Source organism: Macaca nemestrina, unplaced genomic scaffold (genome assembly GCF_043159975.1).
Source record: "Macaca nemestrina isolate mMacNem1 unplaced genomic scaffold, mMacNem.hap1 Scaffold_103, whole genome shotgun sequence".
NCBI classification, from domain to species: Eukaryota; Metazoa; Chordata; class Mammalia; order Primates; family Cercopithecidae; genus Macaca; species Macaca nemestrina.
The window spans coordinates 196535-212301 of NW_027257586.1; the positions used below are offsets into that span (position 1 = coordinate 196535).

The 15767-nt window shown below is 47.9% G+C and overlaps 1 pseudogene; it reads right to left on the reverse strand.

Moving 5' to 3' along the window:
• Positions 1-10087: 10087 nt before the first annotated feature.
• On the reverse strand, positions 10088-11463 carry LOC139361211 (NADH-ubiquinone oxidoreductase chain 4-like; annotated as a pseudogene).
• Positions 11464-15767: the final 4304 nt, after the last annotated feature.

The following is a 15767-nucleotide window of genomic DNA, read 5'->3' on the forward strand; positions in this document are numbered from 1 at the left end:
GGAGAGTCCAGGGCGCGCAGGGCACGTGGGGGGCGGGAAGCCCCGTTGCCCACGCCCCGGTGTGGGTGAAGGCGACCGGCGAGGGAGCGGGGGGACACCCGCCGGGGGCCGCGTCGCCCGGGCCGCCTGCGTGCGCCGGTGCCCCGCCACCCTGGCCCGGGTGCCTGGCCCTCCGGTTCTGAAACCAAATCTGAATCCGGGACTCCGGGAGGCCCGTCTCTCTGGCCAGTTCTTCCCGGGTGGCGATGCCTGGAAAGCGATCCCGCTGGAAGGCTCGCAGGAGCAGGGCGGTCTGGGAGCGGGTGACGGCGGTCCGCTTTCGCCTGCCTTCTTGCGGGCCGCGTTTCCCGGGCCAGGGCCGAGATTCCCGCCGGTGCTGCCTCAGCTGGCGCGATCTCTCGTTCTGAAACCAAATCTGGACCCTGGGCTCCGGAATGCCGATGGCCTGGGCCAGCTCTTCCCTGGTGGCGATGCCCGGGTACGGGTTCCGCTCAAAGCAGGCTCGCAGGGCCTCCCTCTGGCTCGGGGTCCAAAGGAGTCTCCTTCGCCGTCCTCGTCCTCGGGCTCCCGCCGGGAGGGCGCCGTCGCCGGGTGTCGGGAGAGCCATCGCGGGGAGACCTGGCCGGAATTTCGCGGACAGACACGGGCAGAGAGAGGCCGGCGGGCTCCAGTGCCCCTCAGTCGGCCTGTGCACGGCGAGCAGGTCCGGCCAGGAGGCCGGCCCAGCCGGCCAGCGGCCCTTATAAAGGCCCACAGGCTCCACCCCTTCAGGAATGCCGGAGGAGCCCAGGGCGAGCCCGCCCTCGGAAGCCGGGACCCACAGGGCCCAGGTCACTGTGGCCTGGGTATGGGTGGGGCCGGAGAAGCCCCGGAAGTGGGGAGTGGGGTGGGGGGAGTGGTTGATGATTTTTAGGATTGGGTTGGATTTGCGTATCGGAATCACTGGTGCTTTCGTAGTGGAAGTACAACGACGGTTTTTCGTATCATTGGTTATGGTTGGAGTCCATATGGAAGCAATGACATATGTTTTATTGACATTAAGTGTATCATTGGTTATGGGGTTTGTAGGTTTTTCTCCTAAGCCCTCTCCTATTTATGGGGGTTTAAGCCTTAATTGTTAGTGGTGTGATTGGTTGTGTGATTATTTTAAACTTGGGGGGGGGCGGCTTATATGGGTTTAATGATATTTTTAGTTTATCTGGGGGGTATGATAGTTGTCTTTGGTTATACTACAGCAATGGCCATTGAAGAGTATCCTGAGACATGGGGCTCAGGGCTTGAGGTTCTAGGGGGTCTTTTGGTAGGATTAATGATGGAGGTAGGGTTGGTTTTATGGGTTTTAAGTTTGGATGAAGTAGTGGTGGTGGTTAATTTTAATAATATGGGTAACCGGGTGATTTTTGAGGGGGAGGGGTCGGGGTTAATTCGAGGTGACTGTACTGGTGCGGGTGTCTTGTATGATTATGGGCGTTGGTTAGTGGTGGTTGCTGGTTGAACATTGTTTGTTGGTGTGTACGTTGTGACTGAGATTACTCGGGGTAATAGGTTATATTATTAGAAGTAGGGTCAGGATAAGGGGGATGAGGAAAGAGAGGAAGTAGAGTTTGATTATGCCTTTCTGGGTGGTTACCGTTGTGGAAGCGGTAATATGTGTTTGTGAGATTGTTTTGGGTATAGATTTTTCTAGCCATGTTGAGTCTAATAAGAGGAGGGCTAAGTTTTGACCTCTAAGTAGGTTTTGCTAGGGGATCATACGGTGAACTGTGGTGGGGAAGTATCCTAGTATGTTGGAGAATTTGAGTATTTGTGATGGGTTTTTCACTTTTAGTTTGTTGGTTATAAGGGCGAGGTCTAGGGCTGTTAGGAAACCGAGAGCAGTTGCGTCTAGGGCTGAGAGTTTGAGATAGAAGGGTATTGTTGGCTGGGGGAGTGAGGTAGGGGGGATATTACTGGTGATAGGGAATCCCGTGATTATACTGCCTATTGTGAGGCGTTTAATTGGGTTCAGTAGGGCGGGGTTGTTTTCGTTGATGTTGATTCGGGCTGGGAAGCGGGGTTGTCCTGTTAGGGTAAGGAGAATGGTTCGAGTACTGTAGGCGCTTGTTAGGGAGGTGGCGATGAGAGTAATAAATAGGGCTCAGGCGTTGGTATACGACGTAATTGTGGCTTCGATAATGAGATCTTTGGAGTAGAAGCCTGTGAGGAAAGGTATTCCTGTGAGGGCTAGGTTGCCAATAACTAGGGAAGTTGAGGTGAGGGGTAGTGTTTTAAACAGACCTCCTATTTTTCGAATGTCTTGCTCGTTGTTTAGGTTATGAATAATGGATCAGGAGCACATAAAAAGTATAGCTTTGAAGAAGGCATGGGTGCAGATGTGTAGGAATGCTAGGTATGGTTGGTTAATACCAATGGTGACTATTATTAGGCCTAGTTGACTTGAGGTAGAGAAGGCCACGATGTTTCAAATATCGTTTTGTGTGAGGGCACAGATGGCTGTGAAGAGAGTAGTAATGGCTCCCAGGCATGATGTGAGGTTTTGGATTAGTGTATTGTTTTCTATTAACGGGTGGAAACGGATGAGTAGGAATACTCCGGCAACAACTATGGTGCTGGAGTGAAGTAGAGCTGAGACTGGAGGTGGGCCTTCTATGGCAGAGGGTAGTCAGGGGTGAAGGCCAAATTGGGCTGATTTTCCTGTCGCTGCTAGGAGAAGGCCTATTAGTGGAAGGAGGTTTGAGTTGGAGTTTAGGGCTAATATTTGTTGAAAGTCTCATGAGTTGTAATGCAGGAGGAATCATGTCATCGCTAGGATAACACCAATGTCGCCAATACGGTTGTATAGGACTGCTTGGATGGCTGCTGTGTTGGCGTCCGCTCGAGCGTGTCATCAGCTAATTAGGAGGAAGGATAGAATTCCTACGCCTTCCCAACCGTTGAAGAGTTGGAAAAGGTTGTTAGCAGTAACTGGAATTAGTATGGCAGCGAGGAAGATAAGGAGATATTTGAAGAATTGGTTAATGTTTGGATCTGAGCTTATGTACCATAGCGAGGATTCTATAATGGATCAGGTGATGAACAGTGCGATTGGAATACATATTATGGAAAAGTAATCTAGTTTAAAGCTTAGTGTTAGATCTAATGTCTGGGTTGTTATTCAATGTCAACTTCACATGGTTGTTTCTTGGTTGAAGAAAATGTAGAAAGTTGTTGGAAGAAGGCTAGTAATAAAAGCATATATGACAGTTGTTTGTACATAATTTGGATATGAGCGTTTTTTGTCAGGGTTGATGAGGGTGGCAAAAATTGGAAGGGTTAGGGAGGCGAGGGTTGTTATTATGATAGGGGCACACATGATTGTTACTTTTATTTGGAGTGGCACCAATGTTTTTGGCTCCTAAGGCCAATGGATAGCTGTTATCCTTTAAAAGTTGAGAAAGCCGTAATTTTAAGTACGGAGGCATGGATTAGCAGTCCTTGCAGGTTTTCTCGGTAAATAAGAAGTGATAAGCTTCTATAGTTAGGTTCACAATCTAATGTTTTGATTAAACTACATTTACAGGGAGCAAACCCCAGAATGATATTGGGGTTGAGGGATAGAAGAATGATTGGAGCGAGGTGTATAAATATGAACGTATTTTCTCCTGTGAAGGGGGGTTTTATGTTGATTATATGATGTGTAAGTGTTCCTCGCTGCATTGTGATGAACATGTGGAGAGAGTAGAGGGCTGTAATTAGTATGTTGAGTCCTGTTAGTACAGTAGTAATATGGGATCAGGAAAATGAGGCTGCGATTACAAAGAGCTCACCTTGTAGGTTGATAGTGGGGGGTAGGGCAAGATTAGTAAGGTTTGCTGTGAACCATCAAAAGGTTCTTAATGGGAGTAGGGTTTGAAGTCCTCGGGACCGTAGTATGGTACGGCTGTGGGTACGTTCATAGTCTGAGTCAGCTAGGCAGAAATAGATGGAGGAGGTGAGTCCATGGGCAATTATAAGGATCAAATTATGATGATAAATGCAAGGGCCGTTACAATAACGTTGTAAATATGGTCGTTACCTAGTAGATTGCCGGGTTGACCTAGTTCAGCTCGAATAAGAAGGCTTAGAGCTGTACCTATGATTCCAGCTCATGCACCAAATAGTAGGTATAGAGTCCCAATGTCCTTATGGTTTGTTGAAAAGAGTCAACGGTTGATGAGCATAGGTAGAGATAGAGAGAAGGGAAGGGTAAAGTGGCTGAGTAAGCATTAGGCTGTACACCTAAAGACAGGGGTCTAGTCCTCCTTTTACCAGCCCTGAGGTGATTTTCACATTGAATTGCAAGTTCAAAGGAGCAGCTTTAAAAGTTTCTGCCGGGGCTTCTCCCGCCTTTTTTCCCTGCGGCGGGAGAAGTGGATCAAAGCCAGTTGATTAGGGTATTTAGCTGTTAACCAAATTTTTGTGGGTTCGAGTCCCATTGATCTAGTGCGGGCTTAGCTTAATTAAAGGAATTGATTTGCGTTCAATTGATGCAGAGTAGGTGTTTGCAGTCCTTATGTACTTCAGAAATGAAGTATTTTTCCTTACTAAGGGCTTTGAAGGCTCTTGGTCTTGTTTAACCTAAATTTCTAGTGGATAGCCAAAATTAGGGGGGAGGTTGGTAGTAAAAGGGTAGAGGCAATGACGAGTGGGGGAATAAGGAGTGTAGGTTTTGTGTTTTCGAATTGCCATATGATTTTTGTGTTGTTGGATGTAGGAAATAGTGTTAGGGAGACGGTATAGATTAGGCGTATAGAGAAATACAGGTTCAGCAGAGTTCTGATAATTATGATAGAGGGGATGAGAAAGTGATTGTTTATTGTGAGTTCTTGAATGGTAATTCATTTAGGTAGGAAGCCGGTTAGAGGGGGTAAGGCCCCTAGGGATAGGAGGGTGGATGCTCTTAGTGGTGCTAGACAGGTTGATTTGTTTCAGGTGTGGGATAGTATGAGGGTGGTGGTGTTTGAGTTTAGGTTGAGGGTCAGGAATATGGTAGTTGTTAGGATGATGTCTATGGTTAAGTAAAGAATTGTGATAGTTGGGTTATATACTAGTGTTCTTATTATTCAGCCTATGTGAGTGATGGAAGAATATCCTAGGATTTTGCGTAATTGTGTTTGGTTGAGACCTCCTCAACTGCCTACTATGATAGATAGGGTAGAGAGAGCTAGGAGGATATAGGTGTTGATTGATGGGCGAATTTGGTATATGATCGAGATGGGGGCTAGTTTTTGCCATGTAAGGAGGAGTAGGCCAGAAGTTAGGGATGTTCCTTGGGTAACTTCTGGGACTCCAAAGTGGAAGGGGGCTATTCCTAGTTTTATGGCAAGGGCAGCCCAGTGCAGAACACGGTGGTGGTGCTTTCGGTCGTGGTGGGGGTGGGGGTGGGGGTGGGGGTGGGGGTGGGGGTGAGGGTGGTGTGTTTGGGTGTGTGGGTGTGTGGTTGTGTGGGTGTGTTGGGGTGTGTGGGTGTGTGTGTGCGTGCGGGCGCGCGCTGTGTTGGGGAGTGGGGTGGGGGATCAAGCGGGGGTCGGGTGGTGGCAAAGCATGAGAGCTCTGCCGGGGCTGCTCCCAGAGCCTAGGCCGCTGCCCGCACAGCCGCGCATGCGCAGTAGACGGTGCCCCTCCTGGAACCTGGGCCGGCTCTGGAATCCCCGGGATGCTCAGTTCTCCTCGGTGTGGAGTCTCCGGCCGCCGCCGCCGCGCCCAGACCGGGAAGGCAGGAATGCCAGGCTGGTCAGCCCGGAGGGAAAACAGGCCTCTCCACACCGAGCCAGGTGCTCACCGCGAAAGGGAGGCCACCGCCCCGCCCCCGATCCCGTCCCCAACCCCGCGTCCTAAAGCTCCTCCAGCAGAGCCCGGTACTCCTCCTCGCTGAGGAGTAGCGGTTCCAGCAAAGCGGGCTCTCCCACGTCCTGCAGCTCCGTCGGGGCCTCCGTTTCTAGCAAAGGTTGCGCCTGCTGCAGAAACTCGGGGGTCTCCAGGAGCTCATCCAGCAGGCTGGAGGGGAGTGCAGACGAGCGCCCAGGCTCCTGGAGCGGCGGGGAGGGCGCCCGGATGGCTTGCATCTGCTCCTGCCCCGCGGAGGCCTCCGGGGGCGCGGGCCCCGGAGGTGGAGCTGCCCCGACTTGGGGCTCCCACGCCGCCCCGGCGACCTGGGGCCCCTGGCCCCAGCCCCACCACGGACTCCCCTGGGACGTGGGCGGCGCCAGCACACCCTGGCCCTGCGGCTCAGCTCCAGCGGGCCCAGGCTGTCCCACCGAGCAAGGGCCCGGCAGGCTGTGGTGCTGCGGGTCCCCATCCCCCCGCCATTGGCTCGGGCGCGGAGGCCACCCCCGGGGAGTCTGAGGGTGGGAGAGCGCCCCTTCCGGAGTCGCCAGGGCAGCGTAGGAAAAATCCCAATCCCCGCCTGCCGGGGCAGGATGGGAGATCCCTGCTGCCTGCGCAGCCTGGCTGGGCTGCAGCGGGGCGACGGCCCCTGCTCCCTGGCCCACGAAAGCCCCCGGTGGGAGAGTCCAGGGCGCGCAGGGCACGTGGGGGGCGGGAAGCCCCGTTGCCCACGCCCCGGTGTGGGTGAAGGCGACCGGCGAGGGAGCGGGGGGACACCCGCCGGGGGCCGCGTCGCCCGGGCCGCCTGCGTGCGCCGGTGCCCCGCCACCCTGGCCCGGGTGCCTGGCCCTCCGGTTCTGAAACCAAATCTGAATCCGGGACTCCGGGAGGCCCGTCTCTCTGGCCAGTTCTTCCCGGGTGGCGATGCCTGGAAAGCGATCCCGCTGGAAGGCTCGCAGGAGCAGGGCGGTCTGGGAGCGGGTGACGGCGGTCCGCTTTCGCCTGCCTTCTTGCGGGCCGCGTTTCCCGGGCCAGGGCCGAGATTCCCGCCGGTGCTGCCTCAGCTGGCGCGATCTCTCGTTCTGAAACCAAATCTGGACCCTGGGCTCCGGAATGCCGATGGCCTGGGCCAGCTCTTCCCTGGTGGCGATGCCCGGGTACGGGTTCCGCTCAAAGCAGGCTCGCAGGGCCTCCCTCTGGCTCGGGGTCCAAACGAGTCTCCTTCGCCGTCCTCGTCCTCGGGCTCCCGCCGGGAGGGCGCCGTCGCCGGGTGTCGGGAGAGCCATCGCGGGGAGACCTGGCCGGAATTTCGCGGACAGACACGGGCAGAGAGAGGCCGGCGGGCTCCAGTGCCCCTCAGTCGGCCTGTGCACGGCGAGCAGGTCCGGCCAGGAGGCCGGCCCAGCCGGCCAGCGGCCCTTATAAAGGCCCACAGGCTCCACCCCTTCAGGAATGCCGGAGGAGCCCAGGGCGAGCCCGCCCTCGGAAGCCGGGACCCACAGGGCCCAGGTCACTGTGGCCTGGGTATGGGTGGGGCCGGAGAAGCCCCGGAAGTGGGGAGTGGGGTGGGGGGAGTGGTTGATGATTTTTAGGATTGGGTTGGATTTGCGTATCGGAATCACTGGTGCTTTTGTAGTGGAAGTACAACGACGGTTTTTCGTATCATTGGTTATGGTTGGAGTCCATATGGAAGCAATGACATATGTTTTATTGACATTAAGTGTATCATTGGTTATGGGGTTTGTAGGTTTTTCTCCTAAGCCCTCTCCTATTTATGGGGGTTTAAGCCTTAATTGTTAGTGGTGTGATTGGTTGTGTGATTATTTTAAACTTGGGGGGGGGCGGCTTATATGGGTTTAATGATATTTTTAGTTTATCTGGGGGGTATGATAGTTGTCTTTGGTTATACTACAGCAATGGCCATTGAAGAGTATCCTGAGACATGGGGCTCAGGGCTTGAGGTTCTAGGGGGTCTTTTGGTAGGATTAATGATGGAGGTAGGGTTGGTTTTATGGGTTTTAAGTTTGGATGAAGTAGTGGTGGTGGTTAATTTTAATAATATGGGTAACCGGGTGATTTTTGAGGGGGAGGGGTCGGGGTTAATTCGAGGTGACTGTACTGGTGCGGGTGTCTTGTATGATTATGGGCGTTGGTTAGTGGTGGTTGCTGGTTGAACATTGTTTGTTGGTGTGTACGTTGTGACTGAGATTACTCGGGGTAATAGGTTATATTATTAGAAGTAGGGTCAGGATAAGGGGGATGAGGAAAGAGAGGAAGTAGAGTTTGATTATGCCTTTCTGGGTGGTTACCGTTGTGGAAGCGGTAATATGTGTTTGTGAGATTGTTTTGGGTATAGATTTTTCTAGCCATGTTGAGTCTAATAAGAGGAGGGCTAAGTTTTGACCTCTAAGTAGGTTTTGCTAGGGGATCATACGGTGAACTGTGGTGGGGAAGTATCCTAGTATGTTGGAGAATTTGAGTATTTGTGATGGGTTTTTCACTTTTAGTTTGTTGGTTATAAGGGCGAGGTCTAGGGCTGTTAGGAAACCGAGAGCAGTTGCGTCTAGGGCTGAGAGTTTGAGATAGAAGGGTATTGTTGGCTGGGGGAGTGAGGTAGGGGGGATATTACTGGTGATAGGGAATCCCGTGATTATACTGCCTATTGTGAGGCGTTTAATTGGGTTCAGTAGGGCGGGGTTGTTTTCGTTGATGTTGATTCGGGCTGGGAAGCGGGGTTGTCCTGTTAGGGTAAGGAGAATGGTTCGAGTACTGTAGGCGCTTGTTAGGGAGGTGGCGATGAGAGTAATAAATAGGGCTCAGGCGTTGGTATACGACGTATTTGTGGCTTCGATAATGAGATCTTTGGAGTAGAAGCCTGTGAGGAAAGGTATTCCTGTGAGGGCTAGGTTGCCAATAACTAGGGAAGTTGAGGTGAGGGGTAGTGTTTTAAACAGACCTCCTATTTTTCGAATGTCTTGCTCGTTGTTTAGGTTATGAATAATGGATCAGGAGCACATAAAAAGTATAGCTTTGAAGAAGGCATGGGTGCAGATGTGTAGGAATGCTAGGTATGGTTGGTTAATACCAATGGTGACTATTATTAGGCCTAGTTGACTTGAGGTAGAGAAGGCCACGATGTTTCAAATATCGTTTTGTGTGAGGGCACAGATGGCTGTGAAGAGAGTAGTAATGGCTCCCAGGCATGATGTGAGGTTTTGGATTAGTGTATTGTTTTCTATTAACGGGTGGAAACGGATGAGTAGGAATACTCCGGCAACAACTATGGTGCTGGAGTGAAGTAGAGCTGAGACTGGAGGTGGGCCTTCTATGGCAGAGGGTAGTCAGGGGTGAAGGCCAAATTGGGCTGATTTTCCTGTCGCTGCTAGGAGAAGGCCTATTAGTGGAAGGAGGTTTGAGTTGGAGTTTAGGGCTAATATTTGTTGAAAGTCTCATGAGTTGTAATGCAGGAGGAATCATGTCATCGCTAGGATAACACCAATGTCGCCAATACGGTTGTATAGGACTGCTTGGATGGCTGCTGTGTTGGCGTCCGCTCGAGCGTGTCATCAGCTAATTAGGAGGAAGGATAGAATTCCTACGCCTTCCCAACCGTTGAAGAGTTGGAAAAGGTTGTTAGCAGTAACTGGAATTAGTATGGCAGCGAGGAAGATAAGGAGATATTTGAAGAATTGGTTAATGTTTGGATCTGAGCTTATGTACCATAGCGAGGATTCTATAATGGATCAGGTGATGAACAGTGCGATTGGAATACATATTATGGAAAAGTAATCTAGTTTAAAGCTTAGTGTTAGATCTAATGTCTGGGTTGTTATTCAATGTCAACTTCACATGGTTGTTTCTTGGTTGAAGAAAATGTAGAAAGTTGTTGGAAGAAGGCTAGTAATAAAAGCATATATGACAGTTGTTTGTACATAATTTGGATATGAGCCTTTTTTGTCAGGGTTGATGAGGGTGGCAAAAATTGGAAGGGTTAGGGAGGCGAGGGTTGTTATTATGATAGGAGCACACATGATTGTTACTTTTATTTGGAGTGGCACCAATGTTTTTGGCTCCTAAGGCCAATGGATAGCTGTTATCCTTTAAAAGTTGAGAAAGCCGTAATTTTAAGTACGGAGGCATGGATTAGCAGTCCTTGCAGGTTTTCTCGGTAAATAAGAAGTGATAAGCTTCTGTAGTTAGGTTCACAATCTAATGTTTTGATTAAACTACATTTACAGGGAGCAAACCCTAGAATGATATTGGGGTTGAGGGATAGAAGAATGATTGGAGCGAGGTGTATAAATATGAACGTATTTTCTCGTGTGAAGGGGGGTTTTATGTTGATTATATGATGTGTAAGTGTTCCTCGCTGCGTTGTGATGAACATGTGGAGAGAGTAGAGGGCTGTAATTAGTATGTTGAGTCCTGTTAGTACAATAGTAATATGGGATCAGGAAAATGAGGCTGCGATTACAAAGAGCTCACCTAGTAGGTTGACAGTGGGGGGTAGGGCAAGATTAGTAAGGTTTCCTGTGGACCCTCAAAAGGTTCTTAATGGGAGTAGGGTTTGAAGTTCTCGGGACAGTAGTATGATACGGCTGTGGGTACGTTCATAGTTTGAGTTAGTTAGGCAGAAATACATGGAGGAGATGAGTCCATCGGCAATTATAAGGATAATTGCGCCAGAGAAGCTTCAGGGAGTTTGGATGAGGGAGGCTACGATTACTAGGGCTCTGTGGCTTACAGAAGAGTATGCGATGAGTGATTTCAGGTTTGTTTTTCGGAGACAGAGTGAGCTTGTTGTGATTATACCTCATAGGGATAGCTTGAGGAATGGATAGGCTATGTATTCTGTTAAAGGGTTAAGAATGGAGGTGAGTTGTATTATGCCATAGCCACGTAGTTTTAGGAGTACTGCAGCAAGGACTATTGATCCTGCAATGGGGGCTTCAACATGGGCTTTGGTAAGTCATAAGTGTAGGCCATATAGGGACATTTTTGTCATAAAAGGTATTATGTATGCCAGTCAGGTAAAGTTGTGAGATCAGGTGGTTGTTAGTTTTTGGTCTGTGAGTGTTAGTAGTGTAATGTTCAATGAACCTGTGTTGTTGTAGGTGTGGATTAGTATAATGAGTAGGGGTAGAGAGCCGAGCCGGTTAGTGTGTAGAACAGAAAGTATGTGCTTGCATTGAGACGTTCTGCTTGGTTGCCTCATTTAGTGATGATAATTAGGGTGAGAATGAGGGTGGTTTCAAATAAGAGGTAGAATATAATTAGTTCTGTAGCCATGAATGTCAGAATTAGGGTGATTTGTAGGAAGATTATTATAGAAAGGTAGAGTTTTTTTTGTGAAGAGGGTTCGTTGAATAGGTGATATTTACTCGCTATAATTATGAGAGGTAGGAGTCAGGCAGTTAGCATCAGGAGGGGTGTTGTCAGTGGGTCGGAGGACAAGTAGGTTGAGTAATTAAGGAGGTTGTTGCTGGTTTGGTTAAGGAATAGTAAAGGAATGAGGCTGATAGTTAGGCTGTGTATGGTCAAGTTGATTCAGATTGTATTGTTTTTGGAGAGTCATGTTATACGCAGTAGTATAGTTGCGGGGATAATTATTTTTAGCATTGAAGCGGGCTTAAGTTGTGCATATAATCTAGCCCGTATGTGTTGGAAATTGAGATTAGTAAGGCAAGGCCTACTGCTGCCTCGCAGGCAGCAAATACTAGCAGGATGATGGGTATAATGTTGATTAAGGGGGAATGTATGTTTGAGGCAATAAGGGCAGTTATGATAAAGAGTGATATTATTCTTCCTTCTAGGCAGAGGAGAGAGGCTATTAGGTGCGAGCGGTAGGTTAATATGCCTAGAAGTGGAATGGTGAATGCTAATACAATGTTTATGGAGGTAGGGGACATTTGGTTAGTATGGTTATCATAATCTAATGAGTCAAAATCATTTGTTTTGTTTAAACTACTTACCAATTCGGTTCAGTCTAGTCCTTTTTGAGTTCACTCGTAGGGTAAACTGAGAATTAGGATAATGATAAATATGATGGATGATTTGATTACTACTGGGAGGATTGTTGTTTGAGGGGCTCATGGTAGGGATAGTAGTAGAGCGATCTCCAGGTCGAATAGTAGGAAAGTGATGGCGACCAGGAAAAACTTGATTGAGAATGGGATACGAGGAGGGCTTAGGGGATCAAATCCACACTCGTAGGGGTTAGTTTTTTCTGCATAGGAGTTGAGCTGGGGTAATCAGAATATGATAATTATTAGTAGCGAGGTCAAAAGGGTGTTGATTGTTAAGGCTAGTATGAGGTTGATTACTCTTTTTTGAATGTTGTCAAAACCGATTGATTGGAAGTCAATTGTACTAGTTATACGAAAAGAGTAGTATCCTCATCAATAGACAGAAGTAAAGAGGAATAGTCAGACAACATCTACGAAGTGTCAATATCAGGCGGCGGCCTCAAAGCCGAAATGGTGGTTTGATGTGAAGTGGTATAATAGTTGGCGAATGAGGCAAATAAAAAGGAATGTGGATCCAATGATAACGTGAAGTCCGTGGAAGCCTGTGGCGACGAAAAATGTTGAACCGTAAATACCATCAGAGATAGTGAAAGGTGCTTCAAAGTACTCTGAAATTTGTAGTAGGGTGAAGTAGATGCCCAGTAAAATTGTGATAAGTAGGGCTTGAATTGTTTGTTTTCAGCTACTATTTATGGGGCTGTGGTGAGCTCAGGTGATTGTAACTCCTGATGCGAGTAGTACAGAGGTATTTAGGAGGGGTACTTCTAGGGGATTTAAAGGGGTAATGCCTGTTGGTGGTCTGTGGCCCTCCAAGTGGGGTGTTGGGGCGAGGCTCGTGTGGTAAAATGCTCAGAAGAAGCCAATGAAGAAGAAGACTTCTGAGATGATGAATAATGTTATTCCATATCGAAGGCTTTTTTGGACAGATGTTGTGTGGTGGCCTTGATAGGTGCTCTCTCATACAATATTACGTCACCATTGATATAAGGTTAGTGTGTTGGTTAGTAGGCCTAGTATCAGTAGCATGGTAGAGTAAAAGTGAAACCATATAATTAAGCTGGATGTTATCAGGAGGGCTGATAGGGCCCCTGTTAGTGGCCAGGGGCTAGGTTTAACTATGTGATAAGCATGGAGTTGGTGAGTCATTAGGTGTTGTTGTGTAGATAAAGGCTAAGTAAGAGTGTAAAGACGTAGGCTTGAATTAGGGCGACTACAATTTCTAGAATGGTTAGTAGTGTTAGGAGCATGGAGGTTAGTAAGGCAGCGGAGAAGCTGATGGTTGATAGTACTAGTACAGCGTTTCCAATCAGGTGTATTAGTAGATGGCCAGCTGTGATATTGGCAGTCAGTTGTACAGCCAGGGCTACCGGCTGAATAAGTAGACTGATAGTTTCGATTATTACTAGTATGAGAATGAGCGGTGTGGGTGTACCCTGTGGTAGAAGATGGGCTAGGGAATTTTTGGTTTTAAAGCGAAGTCCCATGATTACTGTGCCTGCTCTTAGGGGGATTGCTATGGCTAGGTTTATGGAAAGTTCGGTGGTTGGTGTAAATGAGTGGGGTAGAAGTCCTAGGAGGTTAGTTATGGTAATAAAGATGATTAGAGATATTAGTATTAGAGATCAGGTTTGTCCTTTAGCATTGTGAGTTATTAGTATTTGTTTTAGAGTGAGTTGAGTTAGGTTTTGTTGAATGGTAATTAGTCGGTTACGAATGAGATATTTGGAGGCTGGGATTAGTAGCATAGGGAATAGGACGATAGGAATTGTGGCGGGTTGGCCTAGGATTATTGGGGTTGAGAATGGGGTAAACAGGTTTTCGTTCATTTTGGTTGTCAGTGGTTGTCATGGATTTGTAGGTTGGAGTTTTTTGTAAGGGGAGGTTGGTAGTAATTTGTGTTTAGCAGTTTTAATTGTGTAATAAGATATAGTGTAGGGAGCATCGTCATGATAGTAGTGAATCATGTCGATGTAGCTAACTAGGGCATTTCACTGCAGAGGGTGTGTCCCTCAATCTTTAACTTAAAAGGGTAATGCAAGGGTAGCTATACAGTGGATCTGTAAAGTATTTTTAAGAATTTGTGAAGTGGGAGTACGGGGGTGGGGGGGAAGAAGGCCGTTTATAGGGTAAATACAGGCCCTATTTCAAAGATCTTTAGCGGAATTAGTTCTGCGACGATCGGTATGAAGGTATGGTTTGCGCCACAGATTTCTGAGCATTGTCCATAATAGACGCCTGGTCGTGTGGCGGTGAATACAGTTTGGTTTAAGCATCCAGGCACTGCATCTGTTTTTAGGCCTAGTGTAGGGATAGTTCATGAATTTAAGACATCTTGAGATGTGATTATTATACGGACGGGGGCTTCAATTGGGAGGACTACCCGATTGTCAACTTCTAGAAGTCGAAGATCTCCTGGGTTTAAGAATAGTGAGGGTAATATGTAAGAGTTAAAGATTAGGCCTCCATAGTCCGTGTACTCGTAGGTTCAGTATCATTGGTGTCCGATTGATTGAATAGTAAAGGAGGGGTTATTGACTTCGTCTGTTAAATATAGGATGCGCAGGGATGGAAGGGCAATCAGGACTAAGATAATTGCGGGTAAGATGGCTCAGATAGTTTCTATTTCTTGGGCATCTGTGATACTGATATTGGTTAGTTTTGTTGTGAGTATTCAGGACAGGGCGTATAAGACTAGGAAGCTGATTAAAGATAGAGCTATAAAAGCATGGTCATGAAAAGTGATTGGTTCTTCTATAACAGGGGATGTGGCATCTTGTAGACCTAGTTGAACTGGGTGAGCCATAGAAGACACATAGGGCTTAACCTATAATTTAGCTTTGACAAAGCTACGAAATAATTTTTCTAATACCTTGTTGAAAAAGTTATAGGGGCTATAGGATTGGCTTGAAACCAGTTTTAGGGGGTTCGACTCTCTCCTTTTTCATTTAGTTTAATATAGGTTGGTTCTTCAAATGTGTGGTGGGGTGGAGGACAGCCATTTAATCACTCTAGGCTAGTGAAGGGTTGTTCGATTAGTAGTACTTTACGTTTTGAGGCAAAGGCTTCTCAGATCATGTAGATTATTAAGATTACTGCTACTAGTGAGATAAAGGAGCCTATAGATGACAGGATATTTCAGGTAGTGTAGGCGTCGGGATAGTCAGAGTAGCGTCGGGGTATCCCGGACAGGCCGAGGAAGCGTTGTGGAAAAAAGGTTAAATTTACGCCTACAAATATAATGATAAAATGGGCTTTGGCACAAGTTTGGTCTAATGTGTAGCCTGAAAATAAAGGGAATCAGTGAATAAAGCCCCCTGTAATGGCGAAGACAGCTTCTATTGATAAAAAAAAAAACGTAGTGAAAGTGGGCGACAACGTAGTATGTGACGTGTAGTACAATATCTAGGGATGAGTTTGCTAAGACAATGCCGGTTAAACCCCCTACGGTAAATAGAAAAATGAAGCCCAGGGCTCAAAGTATTGCAGGGGATCATTTAATGTTGCCTCCATGAAGTGTGGCAAGCCAGCTAAAGACTTTAACACCAGTGGGGATTGCGATGATTATAGTGGCGGAAGTGAAATAGGCCCGTGTATCTACATCTATGCCAACTGTAAATATATGATGAGCTCATACAATGCAACCTAAAAATCCAGTTGACACTATGGCCCAAACTATGCCCATGTACCCAAACGGTTCCTTTTTCCCAGAGTGGTGAGTTACAATGTGGGAAATTATTCCAAATCCAGGAGGAATAAGGATATAGACTTCAGGGTGACCAAAGAATCAAAATAAGTGCTGGTATAGGATAGGGTCTCCTCCCCCAGCAGGGTCAAAGAAAGTAGTGTTGAGGTTGCGATCTGTTAGTGGCATGGTGGTGCCGGCGGCTAAGACTGGCA